The 19,086-nt window shown below is 53.2% G+C and overlaps 1 protein-coding gene and 1 long non-coding RNA gene across 3 annotated transcripts in view; one reads left to right on the forward strand and one right to left on the reverse strand.

The window, feature by feature from the left end:
• LOC137541338 (uncharacterized) overlaps nt 1-4,174 on the forward strand; it is a 62,838-nt gene extending 58,664 nt beyond the window's left edge. The window contains exon 3 of the long non-coding RNA XR_011025127.1: nt 4,000-4,174. This is a non-coding gene — a long non-coding RNA (uncharacterized lncRNA). The remainder of the gene's footprint in view (nt 1-3,999) is intronic.
• PRKCA (protein kinase C alpha) overlaps nt 1-19,086 on the reverse strand; it is a 535,637-nt gene that overhangs the window by 3,981 nt on the left and 512,570 nt on the right. The window lies entirely within an intron of this gene.

The raw sequence follows: 19,086 nt of genomic DNA on the forward strand, positions 1-19,086 counted from the left end.
TGCCGTCATGATGCGACGGCAGAAGGGAAAACTATAGGACATACTGCGCATGCGCAGTATGTCCGGGTTAAAGGTCAGGAGAGTCAGCCGGTACCGGCAGCTGTAGGAGACGAGCGGGACTCGACGGCAGGGAACGAGGGAAGCTTTTCATTCCCTCCGCATTGCAGCATGTATTTTACCACAGCCTTTGGGTTGTAGTATCCTTTAACTCAGGGGTCCCCAACCTTTTTCAGCCCGGGGACCGGTAACCGTCCAAAATTTTCTCTGGGGCCCGGGGGGGGGGGGGGGGGGGGGGGGGGGGGAGGGGGTATTCGCGGCGGCACAGCAAGCACAGTTGCCCCAGTATAGGGAGTCTAGGTACCCCGCTGCAGCTAGTATAGTGCCCCAGTATAGTTAGTATAGTGCCCAGTGTGCCCCAGTATAGCTAGTATGGTGCCCCATGAAAGCTAGTATAGTGCCCCATGATAGCTAATATAGTGCCCCAGAATAGCTAGTATAGTGCCCTGTGTGCCCCAGGATAGCTAGTATAGTGCCCAGTGTGCCCCAGGATAGCTAGTATAGTGCCCAGTGTGCCCCAGGATAGCTAGTATAGTGCCCAGTGTGCCCCAGGATATCTAGTATAGTGCCCCATGTGCCCCAGGATAGCTAGTACAGTGCCCAGTGTGCCCCAGTATAGCTAGTATAGTGCCCATGTGCCCCAGGATAGCTAGTATAGTGCCCCAGGATAGGTAGTATAGTGCCCCAGGATAGCTAGTATAGTGCCCAGTGTGCCCCAGGATAGCTAGTACAGTGCCCAGTGTGCCCCAGGATAGCTAGTATAGTGCCCATGTGCCCCAGGATAGCTAATATAGTGCCCCATGTGCCCCAGGATAGCTAGTATAGTGCCCAGTGTGCCCCAGTATAGCTAGTATAGTGCCCCATGTGCCCCAGGATAGCTAGTATAGTGCCCATGTGCCCCAGAATAGCTAGTATAGTGCCCCAGGATAGGTAGTATAGTGCCCCAGGATAGCTAGTACAGTGCCCAGTGTGCCCCAGGATAGCTAGTATAGTGCCCCATGTGCCCCAGGATAGCTAGTATAGTGCCCAGTGTGCCCCAGGATAGCTAGTATAGTGCCCAGTGTGCCCCAGGATAGCTAGTATAGTGCCCAGTGTGCCCCAGGATAGCTAGTATAGTGCCCAGTGTGCCCCAGGATAGCTATTACAGTGCCCATGTGCCCCAGGATAGCTAGTATAGTTCCCCAGGATAGCTAGTATAGTGCCCAGTGTGCCCCAGGATAGCTAGTATAGTGCCCAGTGTGCCCCAGTATAGCTAGTATAGTGCCTAGTGTGCCCCAGGATAGCTAGTATAGTGCCCAGTGTGCCCCATGATAGCTAGTAGTGCCCAGTATGCCCCAGTATAGCTAGTATAGTGCTAGTATAGTGCCCAGTGTGCCCCAGTATAGCTAGTATAGTGCCCAGTGTGCCCCAGGATAGCTAGTATAGTGCCCAGTGTGCCCCAGGATAGCTAGTATAGTGCCCAGTGTGCCCCAGGATAGCTAGTATAGTGCCCAGTGTGCCCCAGGATAGCTAGTATAGTGCCTAGTGTGCCCCAGTATAGTACCCAGTGTGCCCCAGTATAGCTAGTAGTGCCCAGTATGCCCCAGTATAGCTAGTATAGTGCCCCAGGATAGGTAGTATAGTGCCCCAGGATAGCTAGTATAGTGCCCAGTGTGCCCCAGGATAGCTAGTATAGTGCCTAGTGTGCCCCAGTATAGTACCCAGTGTGCCCCAGTATAGCTAGTAGTGCCCAGTATGCCCCAGTATAGCTAGTATAGTGCTAGTACAGTGCCCAGTATGCCCCAGTATAGCTAGTATAGTGCCCAGTGTGCCCCAGGATAGCTAGTATAGTGCCCAGTGTGCCCCAGGATAGCTAGTATAGTGCCCAGTGTGCCCCAGGATAGCTATTACAGTGCCCATGTGCCCCAGGATAGCTAGTATAGTTCCCCAGGATAGCTAGTATAGTGCCCAGTGTGCCCCAGGATAGCTAGTATAGTGCCCAGTGTGCCCCAGGATAGCTAGTATAGTGCCTAGTGTGCACCAGTATAGTGCCCAGTGTTCCCCAGTATAGCTAGTATAGTGCCCAGTGTGCCCCAGTATAGCTAGTATAGTGCCTAGTGTGCCCCAGGATAGCTAGTATAGTGCCCAGTGTGCCCCAGTATAGCTAGTAGTGCCCAGTATGCCCCAGTATAGCTAGTATAGTGCTAGTATAGTGCCCAGTGTGCCCCAGTATAGCTAGTATAGTGCCCAGTGTGCCCCAGGATAGCTAGTATAGTGCCCAGTGTGCCCCAGGATAGCTAGTATAGTGCCCAGTGTGCCCCAGGATAGCTAGTATAGTGCCCAGTGTGCCCCAGGATAGCTAGTATAGTGCCTAGTGTGCCCCAGTATAGTACCCAGTGTGCCCCAGTATAGCTAGTAGTGCCCAGTATGCCCCAGTATAGCTAGTATAGTGCCCCAGGATAGGTAGTATAGTGCCCCAGGATAGCTAGTATAGTGCCCAGTGTGCCCCAGGATAGCTAGTATAGTGCCTAGTGTGCCCCAGTATAGTACCCAGTGTGCCCCAGTATAGCTAGTAGTGCCCAGTATGCCCCAGTATAGCTAGTATAGTGCTAGTACAGTGCCCAGTATGCCCCAGTATAGCTAGTATAGTGCCCAGTGTGCCCCAGGATAGCTAGTATAGTGCCCAGTGTGCCCCAGGATAGCTAGTATAGTGCCCAGTGTGCCCCAGGATAGCTAGTATAGTGCCTAGTGTGCCCCAGTATAGTACCCAGTGTGCCCCAGTATAGCTAGTAGTGCCCAGTATGCCCCAGTATAGCTAGTATAGTGCCCCAGGATAGGTAGTATAGTGCCCCAGGATAGCTAGTATAGTGCCCAGTGTGCACCAGGATAGCTAGTATAGTGCCCAGTGTGCCCCAGGATAGCTAGTATAGTGCCCAGTGTGCCCCAGGATAGCTATTACAGTGCCCATGTGCCCCAGGATAGCTAGTATAGTTCCCCAGGATAGCTAGTATAGTGCCCAGTGTGCCCCAGGATAGCTAGTATAGTGCCCAGTGTGCCCCAGGATAGCTAGTATAGTGCCTAGTGTGCCCCAGTATAGTACCCAGTGTGCCCCAGTATAGCTAGTAGTGCCCAGTATGCCCCAGTATAGCTAGTATAGTGCCCCAGGATAGGTAGTATAGTGCCCCAGGATAGCTAGTATAGTGCCCAGTGTGCACCAGGATAGCTAGTATAGTGCCTAGTGTGCCCCAGTATAGTACCCAGTGTGCCCCAGTATAGCTAGTAGTGCCCAGTATGCCCCAGTATAGCTAGTATAGTGCTAGTACAGTGCCCAGTGTGCCCCAGTATAGCTAGCATAGTGCCCCATGTGCAGCTAGTATAGTGCCCCAGGATAGTTAGTATAGTGCCCCAGTGTAGCCCCCCTCCCCCCGCTCCTGTCACCTTATGAGCTGGCGGCCGCTTCCTGTCACTGATTCCCCGTAGCCGCTTTGAGGATTGCAGCATCTCCTATTACAGCAGCGCTTCCTGCGCAGCTGCTGTAAGGAGGGAAGAAAGCGAGACAGCGCCGGTTTCCATGGTAACGGCGATCGCCGCTACAGGAAGCCGCTGCCCCGCTTTCTTCCCTCCTTACAGCAGCTGCGCAGGAAGCGCTGCTGTAATAGGAGATGCTGCAATCCTCAAAGCGGCTACGGGGAATCAGTGACAGGAAGCGGCCGCCAGCTCATAAGGTGACAGGAGCGGCGGCCGCGGGGGGAGGGGGGTGAGAGGCCAGATCCGCCGCGGCCCAGCTGGCAACTGCCCACGGACCGGCAGTGGGCCGCGGCCCGGTGGTTGGGGACCCCTGCTTTAACTAATGCAGCCGGATTGGCTGAAGCCTCTTCCCCTCCTGTTTTCCCCTTCCACACTTCTGTTCCTCTCTGATTGGCCAAAGTTTCTCATGCTGAGACCATGCACTTTCTATTGCAGGGCTGGGTGGGAGTGCCTGAAGACTAAGAGGAGGGCAGGCAATACATACACAGGAAGAGGAGAGTAAGGGAGGAAATGACATCAGGATTGGCTTCAAAATTGACACAGTTAAAATATAGAATCCTAAGAAGGATTTTATTTTATTTTTTTACTATTGAAAAGTCACTAAAATCATAACGTGGACAGCGCAATACATATGTAAGTAGAGCTAGTATTTATTTACTTATATATGTGTTTGGGTTTTTTTCTCAGATAGTATAGCTGACAGATCATTTGTAAAACTGTGGCACTTGTCATGAATAAATTAGGAAGGGTGAAACTTGCAAAAAAAAAAAAAAAAAAAATGCCTAATGCTCCTCAATAAAATGCCTGTGAAATTATACAATACTTCAAAAAAAAAAAAAAATGACTCAAAGAAAGCCCAGATTGTCCTGAAAAGAAAATGTATGTATCACTTTGATGGCCTAGGACCTAGGCCCTAGGTAATAAAAAGTTATTGCTCCATCAATAGTGACACAGCCGAAATGCCCAAATCGTCAAAAACCTGAACTGGTAAAAGCCCCGGAATGCAAAGTGGTTAATGTAAGCAACATTGGGAAAAAGTAAGTTACAGTGCATTTTACTCAAAAAGAAATGTACATCTTATATGTATGTGTTTACATGCTTTAACTCTAACTTTTTTAATAGCAGTGCTTAAAGTAAGGCATAATAAATGTTTAAGGTTTGTTTGCGGACAACATGTCCACTGGAACACTCCACAGTTACAGGGAGTTCTCACAATTCACAATGCTGTGGGAAGTCTATATCTGTCTGTGTTGTCAGGTTTGTTCTTTTTAGAAAAAGGCTTAATATACAGCAGTATAAAGGGAGTGATTTCTCGGAATGAGGGGGAGTGTTGGTAGCAGTGTGATGCGCCGTGTTCCAGACACACAAGGACGCCACAGACTGATTCGGCCCGACTCCGCTGCCTCACGTCTAACCATCACTGAGAGGTCCGAAGGTGTTTTCATTGGGAGTTCTGAGAAGAGGCATTGTTCTGTGCAGCGTTCATTATCCAGCGGTGGCAACAAACCATCCTGTCCCTGCACAATATTACATTCTCTGAGGAAATGCTTCTGTATCCCTGAATGAAGGAACGCCATTGTGTCTCCGGGAGTCTGCGTGCAATGCGGACTGCGGCTGCTTTTATGTGCTAATAATGTGACGAGGCACGCCTGTGCCCAAGACATGTCTCTCTCTACTAACAGGCGATTACCGGGTATTATTAGTGAGTCATGGCTCTGCTGTTATTATAGAGACATTTCTAGCGTCACTCTCGCGTTTATATGTGTGCCCCCTTCCACTTCCATATCTCCAGCAGGGCAATTTACATGACAGACAGCTGTAGGTTCCGCCCTCTGCTGGCCGCCCTCAGACAATGCAATCCGCTACCTGGCTGATTGCTGAGACGGAAAGCTAATTAGACACAGACAGGTTTGCTTTAAAGGGAACCTAAACTGAGAAGGATATGTATTTTTCCTTTTAAAATAATACCAGTTGCCTGACTCTCCTGCTGGTCCTGTGTCTCTAATACTTTCAGCCACAGCCCCTGAACAAGCATGCAGATCAGGTGCTCTGACTGAAGTCAGACTGGATTAGCTGCATGCTTGTTTCAGGGTGTGATTCAGCCACTACTGCATCCAAATAGATCAGCAGGACTGCCAGGCAACTGGTATTGTTTAAAAGGAAACATCCGTATACCTCTCAGTTAAAGGATACCCGAAGTGACATGAGACAGGATGAGTCAGACATGTGTATGTACAGTGCCTAGCACACAAATAACTATGCGGTGTTCCATTTTTTCTTTCTCTGCCTGAAAGAGTTAAATATCAGGTATGTAAGTGGCTGACTTAGTCCTGACTCAGACAGGAAGTCACTACAGTGTAACTCTCACTGATCAGAAACTCCAGTTTTTACCTCTTTCTTGCTCTCAGAAGCCATTTTCTGCTAGGAAAGTGTTTTATAGTTTTCTTATCAGTGAGGGTCACAGTGTAGTCACTTCCTGTCTGAGTCAGGACTGAGTCAGCCACTTACGTACCTGATATTTAACTCTTTCAGACAGAGAAAGAAAAAAAAGAACACTGGTTAGTTATTTGTGTGCTAGGCACTGTACATACACATGTCTATCTCCTCACGTCACATGTCACTTCAGGTATTTTTTAAGGTTCTCTTTAAAGCCTGGTACACACCATACAATTTCCCTTCAGATAGATGGGTCGAATAGATAATTTCCAACAGGTCCGATCTATTGGAAATGATTTATTCGACCCATCTATCTGTAGGGAAATTGTATGGTGTGTACCAGGCTTTAGAAAAAGCTGCATACATACAGTGGGGTTATTTGACATAGTGCTGTGCTCACTACCAAGTAGCACATCTTCCTATGGACAGGAGAGAGGCTGGGGAGGACAGCGAGGGAGCCCACGGCTTGCACGGAGCTTGGGGAAGCCCCTGGTAAGTACAGCAATGTCCCTTACACAGCACCACTGCAATATTCAGGGATTACCTGAAACAATCATGTATTCCCCCATGCGAGGTATCAAAAACATATAACTTTATTAATGTTCAGCCAAAAGAAGAGACAACCAACCTTAAAACAAATAAAAATACAGGGACCAAAAGGTCCACACCACAGATATAGCAGGTATAAACAGGATCTTCTTAAAAAATTAGCATATTGTGGTACAAAGTTCATTATTTTCTGTAATGTACTGATAAACATTAGACTTTCATATATTTTAGATTCATTACACTCAACTGAAGTAGTTCAAGCCTTTTATTGTTTTAATATTGATGATTTTGGCATACAGCTCATGAAAACCCCAAATTCCTATCTCAAAAAATTAGCATATTTCATCCGACCAATAAAAGAAAAGTGTTTTTAAAACAAAAAAAAGTCAACCTTTAAATTATTATGTTCAGTTATGCACTCAATACTTGGTCGGGAATCAGTTTGCAGAAATGACTGCTTCAATGCGGCGTGGCATGGAGGCAATCAGCCTGTGGCACTGCATGAAGTGCTCCAAAATCTCCTGATAGCTAGCTGCATTGACCCTGCCCTTGATAAAACACAGTGGACCAACACCAGCAGCTGACATGGCACCCCAGACCATCACTGACTGTGGGTACTTGACACTGGACTTCAGGCATTTTGGCATTTCCCTCTCCCCAGTCTTCCTCCAGACTCTGGCACCTCGATTTCCGAATGACATGTAAAAGTTGCTTTCATCCAAAAAAAGTACTTTGGACCACTGAGCAACAGTCCAGTGCTGCTTCTCTGTAGCCCAGGTCAGGCACTTCTGCCTCTGTTTCTGGTTCAAAAGTGGGTTCATGCTTCCATCTGCTGAAAAGCTTTATGGAGATGAAGATTTCATTTTTCAGCACGACCTGGCACCTGCTCACAGTGCCAAAACCACTGGTAAATGGTTTACTGACCATGGTATTACTGTGCTCAATTGGCCTGCCAACTCTCCTGACCTGAACCCCATCGAGAATCTGTGGGATATTGTGAAGAGAAGGTTGAGAGACGTAAGACCCAACACTCTGGATGAGCTTAAGGTCGCCATCGAAGCATCCTGGGCCTCCATAACACCTGAGCAGTGCCACAGGCTGATTGCCTCCATGCCACGCCGCATTGAAGCAGTCATTTCTGCAAAAGGATTCCCGACCAAGTATTGACTGCATAACTGAACATAATTATTTGAAGGTTGACTTTTTTTGTTTTAAAAACACTTTTCTTTTATTGGTCGGATGAAATACGCTAATTTTTTGAGATCGGAATTTTGGGTTTTCATGAGCTGTATGCCAAAATCATCAATTTTAAAACAATAAAAGGCTTGAACTACTTCAGTTGTGTGTATTTGAATCTAAAATATATGAAAGTCTAATGTTTATCAAAACATTACAGAAAATAATGAACTTTGTATCACAATATGCTAATTTTTGGAGAAGATCCTGTATATCATAGTTTGTGCATTTAACACACCCCATTGAGGGCTTTTTTTTTCTTTTCTTTTTTAAGCCGTTATTGGGGGATGTTAGCTCCGCCTTCATATATATGCTGTATACCTGCTTTATCTGTGGTGTGGACCTTTTGGTTCCTGTACTTTTAATTGTTTTAAAGGTTTAAAAGATTGGTTGTCTCTTCTTTTGGCTGAACATTAACCACTTGAGGACCGCGGTGTTAAACCCCCCTAGTGACCAGACCATTTTTTACTAAATGGGCCACTGCAGCTTTAAAGTGAATGTTTATCTGTTTTAAAAACAAAAAGTCAGATACTCACCTAAGGAGAGGGAAGGCTCGGTCCTAATGAGCCTTCCCTCTCCTCTCCCGGTGCCCGGTCCCGCGCAGGATCCCCCGTGGCAGTATTCGACCAGTTCGGTCAAATACTGCCACTTCCGCATGCCGAAGGGAGCTTTCGGAAGGCTTCGGGAGCACTCAGGCTCCCGATGACACAGCCGCTCCATACTACGCATGCGCGAGCATCCTCTATGATACAGTCGCGAGTACGTAGTATGGAGCGGCCCGTCTTCGGAAGCCCGAGTGCTCCCGAAGACCTCAGAAGTCCCTGCGGCAGCGGACGCGAACGGGGGAGCCAGCGCAGCACCGAGGGCACCGGGAGAGGAGAGGGAAGGCTCATTAGGACCGAGCCTTCCCTCTCCTTAGGTGAGTATCTCACTTTTTGTTTTTAAAACCGGTACCCATTGGCTTTAAGGCCTCGCTGCAGGGCCGCACAACTCAGCACACAAGTGATTCCCCCCCTTTCCGTTGATGGGGTCTGATCGCTCCCCCAATGTTTATTTTTTTAAAATATTTTTTTTTTTTTTTAGTTTTGTAAATATTTTTATTCTTTTTTTTTTTTTTTATAAATTTACTTATTTTTTAAAATTATTTTCCCTCCCTCCCTCAGTCAGCCTATCACAGCGATGTGTCCCCCAAGGGGAAAGCCGTGTCATACAGTTGTTCCCAGTACAGCGATGCCGCAGATCGCAACGCTAGACGGCGGTTTCGCCATCTAACAGTCTCCGAGGGGAGACTGAAGGCGGAGCAGAGCTCAGTCATCAGAGCGGAGATGCGGCTCCTGCAATCCCCATTCCAGGCCATTCACACCAGTCGGCGTGGAGTGGTCCTGGGGCTGCCGCCGCGTTCTCGCCGATTGGCGTGGAGCGGTCGGCAGGTAGTTAATAAAGTTCTATATATTATCATACCTCACATGGATGGATGCCTGATTGTTTTCAGGTAATCCCTGAATATTGGAGTAGTGCTGTATAAGGAATATTTTTGCTCTTTTTGTACATTGATAGTTTCTGTTCCAAGCACACTGTTCTCAGCCAATACAATATATAGTATACAGTAGTGCGCACCCTTTCTATTGTATTACAGCAAGGTCCCCGATATCTGGAACTCAGGCACCCGGAAGTCTCTATTTGACAAGTCACTAATCGGCATGCCTGAGGTGGAAAACGGGGGCTGTACTTTTGTTATGTGCAGAGCTTTGCGCAGCAGAAGCAACTTAACGATCCTCTGGGTGCTGTCCTCTACACTTCTGCAGCTTTCATTGGCTTCCATGCATCCATGTACGGGTCATGTGACCTGCAATTGGGTCACATGACGTGCTGGAACCCATACACAGAGGATGCCAGAAAGCCACCGGGAGCTAGAGGAAGTGTAGAAGATGGCGCCTGGAGGATAGGCAAGTTGCTTCTGCTGCATTGGGGTAGGAGGGAAGTGCTATTTTTGGCCGGTCGCTCAAGCACCCGGAAAGCACACATATCCGGCATCAGGCCACCCCCACCTGTGCCAGATACTGAGGACTTTGCTGTATAATTTATTCTGTTTAAAACTTTTTAAAACCTCTCAGGTTTTGTTTAAAACTAATAAATCTTGTTAAATAACCCTCTGTCATCCACTGACAAATGGCAGATTTCGGAAGAGTTTAAAGAGGAACTGCAGTCAAAAGAACATAATGAAAAAATGTGCTTAATGTTTACAATAATTATGTATAAATGGTTTAACCAGTGTTTGCCCATTGTCAACTCTTTCCTCTCCCTGATTTACATTCTGACATTTATCACATGGCGAAATTTTTACTGCTGGCAAGTGATGTCTGTGGAAAGAGATGATATATTTTTGGCAGTTGGAAACAGTTGTTATTTCCCACAATGCAACAAGGCTCCCACAGTGTGGTGTCAGTACCTAGGTGCTGACATCACACTGTGGGAGGGGTTTCACCATAATATCAGCCATAGAGGACTCCCCCCCCCCCCCCCCCCCCTCCGAGGATCCGTTTGTGAAAAGGAAAAGATTTCTCATGGGAAAGGGGGTATCAGCTACTGATTGGGAAGAAGTTCAATCCTTGGATACGGTTTCTCTGGGATTTTAAAAAAAATTGTTAACTGCAGTTAGCAAGTGCATACCTGTATTTGGTATGCTCCAACCTTCCTGGCCATGTTACTTAGCTAGAAGCCGCCTGTGCTTGTTGAAATGACCACCTATCCTTTTCTTGCCTCACTTCTTCCAAAGGGCCCCCCGCTAACTTCACCAATGGTCTGCTGGTCTGAGCGCTGCCAGGTGAGTTTCTTATCAGCGGGAACTGCAAAGGGCCAGAGTGTCACCCCCTGATGGCCACAGAATCAGCAGTACCAGCATGACGATGTGTTGATGACTATCCTCCTACATCAGGCTCAGTTTTAACTCCCTGACTCCACACAGTTTCCGTCCGTCACCCAGGGTTCTTCATACCTCTATATAAAGCAGAGTTGTCATCACACGCAGCGGCTCCACAGATAAGCCAGATGTCACACTGCTGTGTGATCAACACAACATCGGGAGATCTGATATTAGTCACATCCAAGTGCAGCTAAGGGAATCAGTGTGTCACAAGATTCTGCTATGTGCCATCACCTTGCAATATAGTCATTCATTAATTAGGAGTTGGAATTAATGGAGTGATTTATGTTTGTAGTACCACTGGACATTACACCCACTGCCTGCTTCAACCCTAAACTCTCTGGGCTTTCTCCAGTCCGTACCTTACATCCAATCCTTGCTCAATTCTAATCTTCTTTTCTCCAGGTGCCTAACCCTGACCTTGTCCTGCTCTCATGCACCTAACCCTGACCTCATCCTGCTCTCCTGCACCTAACCCTGACCTTGTCCAGCTCTCCTGCGCCTAACCCTGACCTCGCTCCACTCTCCTGCACCTAACCCTGACCTCGCTCCACTCTCCTGCGCCTAACCCTGACCTAGTCCTGCTCTCCTGCGCCTAACTCTGACCTCACTCCACTCTCCTGCACCTAACCCTGACCTCGTCCAGCTCTCCTGCGCCTAACCCTGACCTCGTCCAGCTCTCCTGCGCCTAACCCTGACCTCGTCCAGCTCTCCTGCGCCTAACCCTGACCTAGTCCTGCTCTCCTGCGCCTAACCCTGACCTCACTTCACTCTCCTGCACCTAACCCTGACCTCGTCCAGCTCTCCTGCGCCTAACCCTGACCTCGCTCCACTCTCCTGCACCTAACCCTGACCTCGCTCCACTCTCCTGCACCTAACCCTGACCTCGTCCTGCTCTCCTGCACCAAACCCTGACCTCGCTCCACTCTCCTGCACCTAACCCTGACCTCGCTCCACTCTCCTGCACCTAACCCTGACCTCGTCCAGCTCTCCTGCGCCTAACCCCGACCTTGCTCCACTCTCCTGCGCCTAACCCTGACCTCGCTCCACTCTCCTGCGCCTAACCCTGACCTCGTCCAGCTCTCCTGCGCCTAACCCTGACCTAGTCCTGCTCTCCTGCGCCTAACCCTGACCTCACTCCACTCTCCTGCACCTAACCCTGACTTCGTCCAGCTCTCCTGCACCTGACCTCGCTCCACTCTCCTGCGCCTAACCCTGACTTCGTCCTGCTCTCCTGCACCTAACCCTGACCTCACTCCACTCTCCTGCACCTAACCCTGACCTTGTCCTGCTCTCATGCACCTAACCCTGACCTAGTCCTGCTCTCCTGCGTCTAACCCTGACCTCGCTCCACTCTCCTGCACCTAACCCTGACCTTGTCCTGCTCTCATGCACCTAACCCTGACCTAGTCCTGCTCTCCTGCGCCTAACCCTGACCTCGCTCCGCTGTCCTGCGCCTAACCCTGACCTCGCTCCACTCTCCTGCGCCTAACCCTGACCTCGCTCCACTCTCCTGCGCCTAACCCTGACTTCGCTCCACTCTCCTGCGCCTAACCCTGACCTAGTCCTGCTCTCCTGCGCCTAACCCTGACCTCACTCCACTCTCCTGCACCTAACCCTGACCTCGTCCAGCTCTCCTGCGCCTAACCCTGACCTCGTCCAGCTCTCCTGCGCCTAACCCTGACCTAGTCCTGCTCTCCTGCGCCTAACCCTGACTTCTCTCCACTCTCCTGCGCCTAACCCTGACCTCGTCCAGCTCTCCTGCGCCTAACCCTGACCTAGTCCTGCTCTCCTGCGCCTAACCCTGACCTCACTCCACTCTCCTGCACTTAACCCTGACTTCGTCCAGCTCTCCTGCACCTGACCTCGCTCCACTCTCCTGCGCCTAACCCTGACTTCGTCCTGCTCTCCTGCACCTAACCCTGACCTCACTCCACTCTCCTGCACCTAACCCTGACCTTGTCCTGCTCTCATGCACCTAACCCTGACCTAGTCCTGCTCTCCTGCGTCTAACCCTGACCTCGCTCCACTCTCCTGCACCTAACCCTGACCTTGTCCTGCTCTCATGCACCTAACCCTGACCTAGTCCTGCTCTCCTGCGCCTAACCCTGACCTCGCTCCGCTGTCCTGCGCCTAACCCTGACCTCGCTCCACTCTCCTGCGCCTAACCCTGACCTCGCTCCACTCTCCTGCGCCTAACCCTGACTTCGCTCCACTCTCCTGCGCCTAACCCTGACCTAGTCCTGCTCTCCTGCGCCTAACCCTGACCTCACTCCACTCTCCTGCACCTAACCCTGACCTCGTCCAGCTCTCCTGCGCCTAACCCTGACCTCGTCCAGCTCTCCTGCGCCTAACCCTGACCTAGTCCTGCTCTCCTGCGCCTAACCCTGACCTCGCTCCACTCTCCTGCACCTAACCCTGACCTCGTCCAGCTCTCCTGCGCCTAACCCTGACCTCGCTCCACTCTCCTGCGCCTAACCCTGACCTCGCTCCACTCTCCTGCACCTAACCCTGACCTCGTCCTGCTCTCCTGCACCTAACCCTGACCTCGTCCTGCTCTCCTGCACCTAACCCTGACCTCGCTCCACTCTCCTGCACCTAACCCTGACCTCGTCCAGCTCTCCTGCGCCTAACCCCGACCTCGCTCCACTCTCCTGCGCCTAACCCTGACCTCGCTCCACTCTCCTGCGCCTAACCCTGACTTCTCTCCACTCTCCTGCGCCTAACCCTGACCTCGTCCAGCTCTCCTGCGCCTAACCCTGACCTAGTCCTGCTCTCCTGCGCCTAACCCTGACCTCACTCCACTCTCCTGCACCTAACCCTGACCTCGTCCAGCTCTCCTGCGCCTAACCCTGACCTAGTCCTGCTCTCCTGCGCCTAACCCTGACCTCGCTCCACTCTCCTGCACCTAACCCTGACCTCGTCCAGCTCTCCTGCGCCTAACCCTGACCTCGCTCCACTCTCCTGCGCCTAACCCTTACCTCGCTCCACTCTCCTGCACCTAACCTTGACCTCGTCCTGCTCTCCTGCACCTAACCCTGACCTCGCTCCACTCTCCTGCACCTAACCCTGACTTCGTCCAGCTCTCCTGCGCCTAACCCTGACCTAGTTCTGCTCTCCTGCGCCTAACCCTGACCTCGCTCCACTCTCCTGCACCTAACCCTGACCTCGTCCAGCTCTCCTGCGCCTAACCCTGACCTCGCTCCACTCTCCTGCGCCTAACCCTTACCTCCCTCCACTCTCCTGCACCTAACCTTGACCTCGTCCTGCTCTCCTGCACCTAACCCTGACCTCGCTCCACTCTCCTGCACCTAACCCTGACTTCGTCCAGTTCTCCTGCACCTGACCTCGTTCCACTCTCCTGCACCTAACCCTGACCTCGTCCTGCTCTCCTGCACCTAACCCTGACCTCACTCCACTCTCCTGCACCTAACCCTGACCTTGTCCTGCTCTCATGCACCTAACCCTGACCTAGTCCTGCTCTCCTGCGTCTAACCCTGACCTCGCTCCACTCTCCTGCACCTAACCCTGACCTTGTCCTGCTCTCATGCACCTAACCCTGACCTAGTCCTGCTCTCCTGCGCCTAACCCTGACCTCGCTCCACTCTCCTGCACCTAACCCTGACCTCGCTCCACTCTCCTGCGCCTAACCCTGACTTCGCTCCACTCTCCTGCGCCTAACCCTGACCTAGTCCTGCTCTCCTGCGCCTAACCCTGACCTCACTCCACTCTCCTGCACCTAACCCTGACCTCGTCCAGCTCTCCTGCGCCTAACCCTGACCTCGTCCAGCTCTCCTGCGCCTAACCCTGACCTAGTCCTGCTCTCCTGCGCCTAACCCTGACCTCGCTCCACTCTCCTGCACCTAACCCTGACCTCGTCCAGCTCTCCTGCGCCTAACCCTGACCTCGCTCCACTCTCCTGCGCCTAACCCTGACCTCGCTCCACTCTCCTGCACCTAACCCTGACCTCGTCCTGCTCTCCTACACCTAACCCTGACCTCGCTCCACTCTCCTGCACCTAACCCTGACCTCGCTCCACTCTCCTGCACCTAACCCTGACCTCGTCCAGCTCTCCTGCGCCTAACCCCGACCTCGCTCCACTCTCCTGCGCCTAACCCTGACCTCGCTCCACTCTCCTGCGCCTAACCCTAACTTCTCTCCACTCTCCTGCGCCTAACCCTGACCTCGTCCAGCTCTCCTGCGCCTAACCCTGACCTAGTCCTGCTCTCCTGCGCCTAACCCTGACCTCACTCCACTCTCCTACACCTAACCCTGACCTCGTCCAGCTCTCCTGCGCCTAACCCTGACCTCGGCCTGCTCTCCTGCGCCTAACCCTGACCTCGATCCACTCTCCTGCACCTAACCCTGACCTCGTCCAGCTCTCCTGCGCCTAACCCTGACCTCGCTCCACTCTCCTGCGCCTAACCCTTACCTCGCTCCACTCTCCTGCACCTAACCTTGACCTCGTCCTGCTCTCCTGCACCTAACCCTGACCTCGCTCCACTCTCCTGCACCTAACCCTGACTTCGTCCAGCTCTCCTGCGCCTAACCCTGACCTAGTCCTGCTCTCCTGCGCCTAACCCTGACCTCGCTCCACTCTCTTGCACCTAACCCTGACCTCGTCCAGCTCTCCTGCGCCTAACCCTGACCTCGCTCCACTCTCCTGCGCCTAACCCTTACCTCGCTCCACTCTCCTGCACCTAACCTTGACCTCGTCCTGCTCTCCTGCACCTAACCCTGACCTCGCTCCACTCTCCTGCACCTAACCCTGACTTCGTCCAGTTCTCCTGCACCTGACCTCGCTCCACTCTCCTGCGCCTAACCCTGACCTCGCTCCACTCTCCTGCACCTAACCCTGACCTCGTCCTGCTCTCCTGCACCTAACCCTGACCTCACTCCACTCTCCTGCACCTAACCCTGACCTTGTCCTGCTCTCCTGCGTCTAACCCTGACCTCGCTCCACTCTCCTGCACCTAACCCTGACCTTGTCCTGCTCTCATGCACCTAACCCTGACCTAGTCCTGCTCTCCTGCGCCTAACCCTGACCTCGCTCCACTCTCCTGCACCTAACCCTGACCTCGCTCCACTCTCCTGCGCCTAACCCTGACTTCGCTCCATTCTCCTGCGCCTAACCCTGACCTAGTCCTGCTCTCCTGCGCCTAACCCTGACCTCACTCCACTCTCCTGCACCTAACCCTGACCTCGTCCAGCTCTCCTGCGCCTAACCCTGACCTCGTCCAGCTCTCCTGCGCCTAACCCTGACCTAGTCCTGCTCTCCTGCGCCTAACCCTGACCTCGCTCCACTCTCCTGCACCTAACCCTGACCTCGTCCAGCTCTCCTGCGCCTAACCCTGACCTCGCTCCACTCTCCTGCGCCTAACCCTGACCTCGCTCCACTCTCCTGCACCTAACCCTGACCTCGTCCAGCTCTCCTGCGCCTAACCCTGACCTAGTCCTGCTCTCCTGCGCCTAACCCTGACCTCGCTCCACTCTCCTGCACCTAACCCTGACTTCGTCCAGCTCTCCTGCGCCTAACCCTGACCTCGCTCCACTCTCCTGCACCTAACCCTTACCTCGCTCCACTCTCCTGCACCTAACCTTGACCTCGTCCTGCTCTCCTGCACCTAACCCTGACCTCGCTCCACTCTCCTGCACCTAACCCTGACTTCGTCCAGTTCTCCTGCACCTGACCTCGCTCCACTCTCCTGCGCCTAACCCTGACCTCGCTCCACTCTCCTGCACCTAACCCTGACTTTGTCCTGCTCTCCTGCACCTAACCCTGACCTCACTCCACTCTCCTGCACCTAACCCTGACCTTGTCCTGCTCTCATGCACCTAACCCTGACCTAGTCCTGCTCTCCTGCGTCTAACCCTGACCTCGCTCCACTCTCCTGCACCTAACCCTGACCTTGTCCTGCTCTCATGCACCTAACCCTGACCTAGTCCTGCTCTCCTGCGCCTAACCCTGACCTCGCTCCACTCTCCTGCACCTAACCCTGACCTCGCTCCACTCTCCTGCACCTAACCCTGACCTCGCTCCACTCTCCTGCGCCTAACCCTGACTTCGCTCCACTCTCCTGCGCCTAACCCTGACCTAGTCCTGCTCTCCTGCGCCTAACCCTGACCTCACTCCACTCTCCTGCACCTAACCCTGACCTCGTCCAGCTCTCCTGCGCCTAACCCTGACCTCGTCCAGCTCTCCTGCGCCTAACCCTGACCTAGTCCTGCTCTCCTGCGCCTAACCCTGACCTCGCTCCACTCTCCTGCACCTAACCCTGACTTCGTCCAGCTCTCCTGCACCTGACCTCGCTCCACTCTCCTGCGCCTAACTCTGACCTCGCTCCACTCTCCTGCACCTAACCCTGACCTCGTCCTGCTCTCCTGCACCTAACCCTGACCTAGTCCTGCTCTCCTGCACCTAACCCTGACCTCGTCCTGCTCTCCTGCACCTAACCCTGACCTTGCTCCACTCTCCTGTGCCTAACCCTGAACTCGCTCCACTCTCCTGCACCTAACCCTGACCTCGCTCCACTCTCCTGCGCCTAACCCTGACCTCGTCCAGCTCTCCTGCGCCTAACCCTGACCTCGCTCCACTCTCCTGCACCTAACCCTGACCTCGTCCTGCTCTCCTGCACCTAACCCTGACCTTGCTCCACTCTCCTGTGCCTAACCCTGAACTCGTCCAGCTCTCCTGCGCCTAACCCTGACCTTGCTCCACTCTCCTGCTCCTAACCCTGACCTCGCTCCACTCTCCTGCACCTAACCCTGACCTCGTCCAGCTCTCCTGCGCCTAACCCTGACCTCGTCCAGCTCTCCTGCGCCTAACCCTAACCTAGTCCTGCTCTCCTGCGCCTAACCCTGACCTCGCTCCACTCTCCTGCACCTAACCCTGACCTCGTCGTCCAGCTCTCCTGCGCCTAACCCTGACCTCGCTCCACTCTCCTGCGCCTAACCCTGACCTCGCTCCACTCTCCTGCACCTAACCCTGACCTCGTCCAGCTCTCCTGCGCCTAACCCTGACCTAGTCCTGCTCTCCTGCGCCTAACCCTGACCTCGCTCCACTCTCCTGCACCTAACCCTGACTTCGTCCAGCTCTCCTGCGCCTAACCCTGACCTCGCTCCACTCTCCTGCGCCTAACCCTTACCTCACTCCACTCTCCTGCACCTAACCTTGACCTCGTCCTGCTCTCCTGCACCTAACCCTGACCTCGCTCCACTCTCCTGCACCTAACCCTGACTTCGTCCAGTTCTCCTGCACCTGACCTCGCTCCACTCTCCTGCGCCTAACCCTGACCTCGCTCCACTCTACTGCACCTAACCCTGACTTTGTCCTGCTCTCCTGCACCTAACCCTGACCTCACTCCACTCTCCTGCACCTAACCCTGACCTTGTCCTGCTCTCATGCACCTAACCCTGACCTAGTCCTGCTCTCCTGCGTCTAACCCTGACCTCGCTCCACTCTCCTGCACCTAACCCTGACCTTGTCCTGCTCTCATGCACCTAACCCTGACCTAGTCCTGCTCTCCTGCGCCTAACCCTGACCTCGCTCCACTCTCCTGCACCTAACCCTGACCTCGCTCCACTCTCCTGCGCCTAACCCTGACTTCGCTCCACTCTCCTGCGCCTAACCCTGACCTAGTCCTGCTCTCCTGCGCCTAACCCTGACCTCACTCCACTCTCCTGCACCTAACCCTGACCTCGTCCAGCTCTCCTGCGCCTAACCCTGACCTCGTCCAGCTCTCCTGCGCCTAACCCTGACCTAGTCCTGCTCTCCTGCGCCTAACCCTGACCTCGCTCCACTCTCCTGCACCTAACCCTGACTTCGTCCAGCTCTCCTGCACCTGACCTCGCTCCACTCTCCTGCGCCTAACTCTGACCTCGCTCCACTCTCCTGCACCTAACCCTGACCTCGTCCTGCTCTCCTGCACCTAACCCTGACCTAGTCCTGCTCTCCTGCACCTAACCCTGACCTCGTCCTGCTCTCCTGCACCTAACCCTGACCTTGCTCCACTCTCCTGTGCCTAACCCTGAACTCGCTCCACTCTCCTGCACCTAACCCTGACCTCGCTCCACTCTCCTGCGCCTAACCCTGACCTCGTCCAGCTCTCCTGCGCCTAACCCTGACCTCGCTCCACTCTCCTGCACCTAACCCTGACCTCGTCCTGCTCTCCTGCACCTAACCCTGACCTTGCTCCACTCTCCTGTGCCTAACCCTGAACTCGTCCAGCTCTCCTGCGCCTAACCCTGACCTTGCTCCACTCTCCTGCGCCTAACCCTGACCTCGCTCCACTCTCCTGCACCTAACCCTGACCTCGTCCAGCTCTCCTGCGCCTAACCCTGACCTCGCTCCACTCTCCTGTGCCTAACCCTGACCTCGC

Source organism: Hyperolius riggenbachi, chromosome 12 (genome assembly GCF_040937935.1).
Source record: "Hyperolius riggenbachi isolate aHypRig1 chromosome 12, aHypRig1.pri, whole genome shotgun sequence".
Classification (NCBI taxonomy): domain Eukaryota; kingdom Metazoa; phylum Chordata; class Amphibia; order Anura; family Hyperoliidae; genus Hyperolius; species Hyperolius riggenbachi.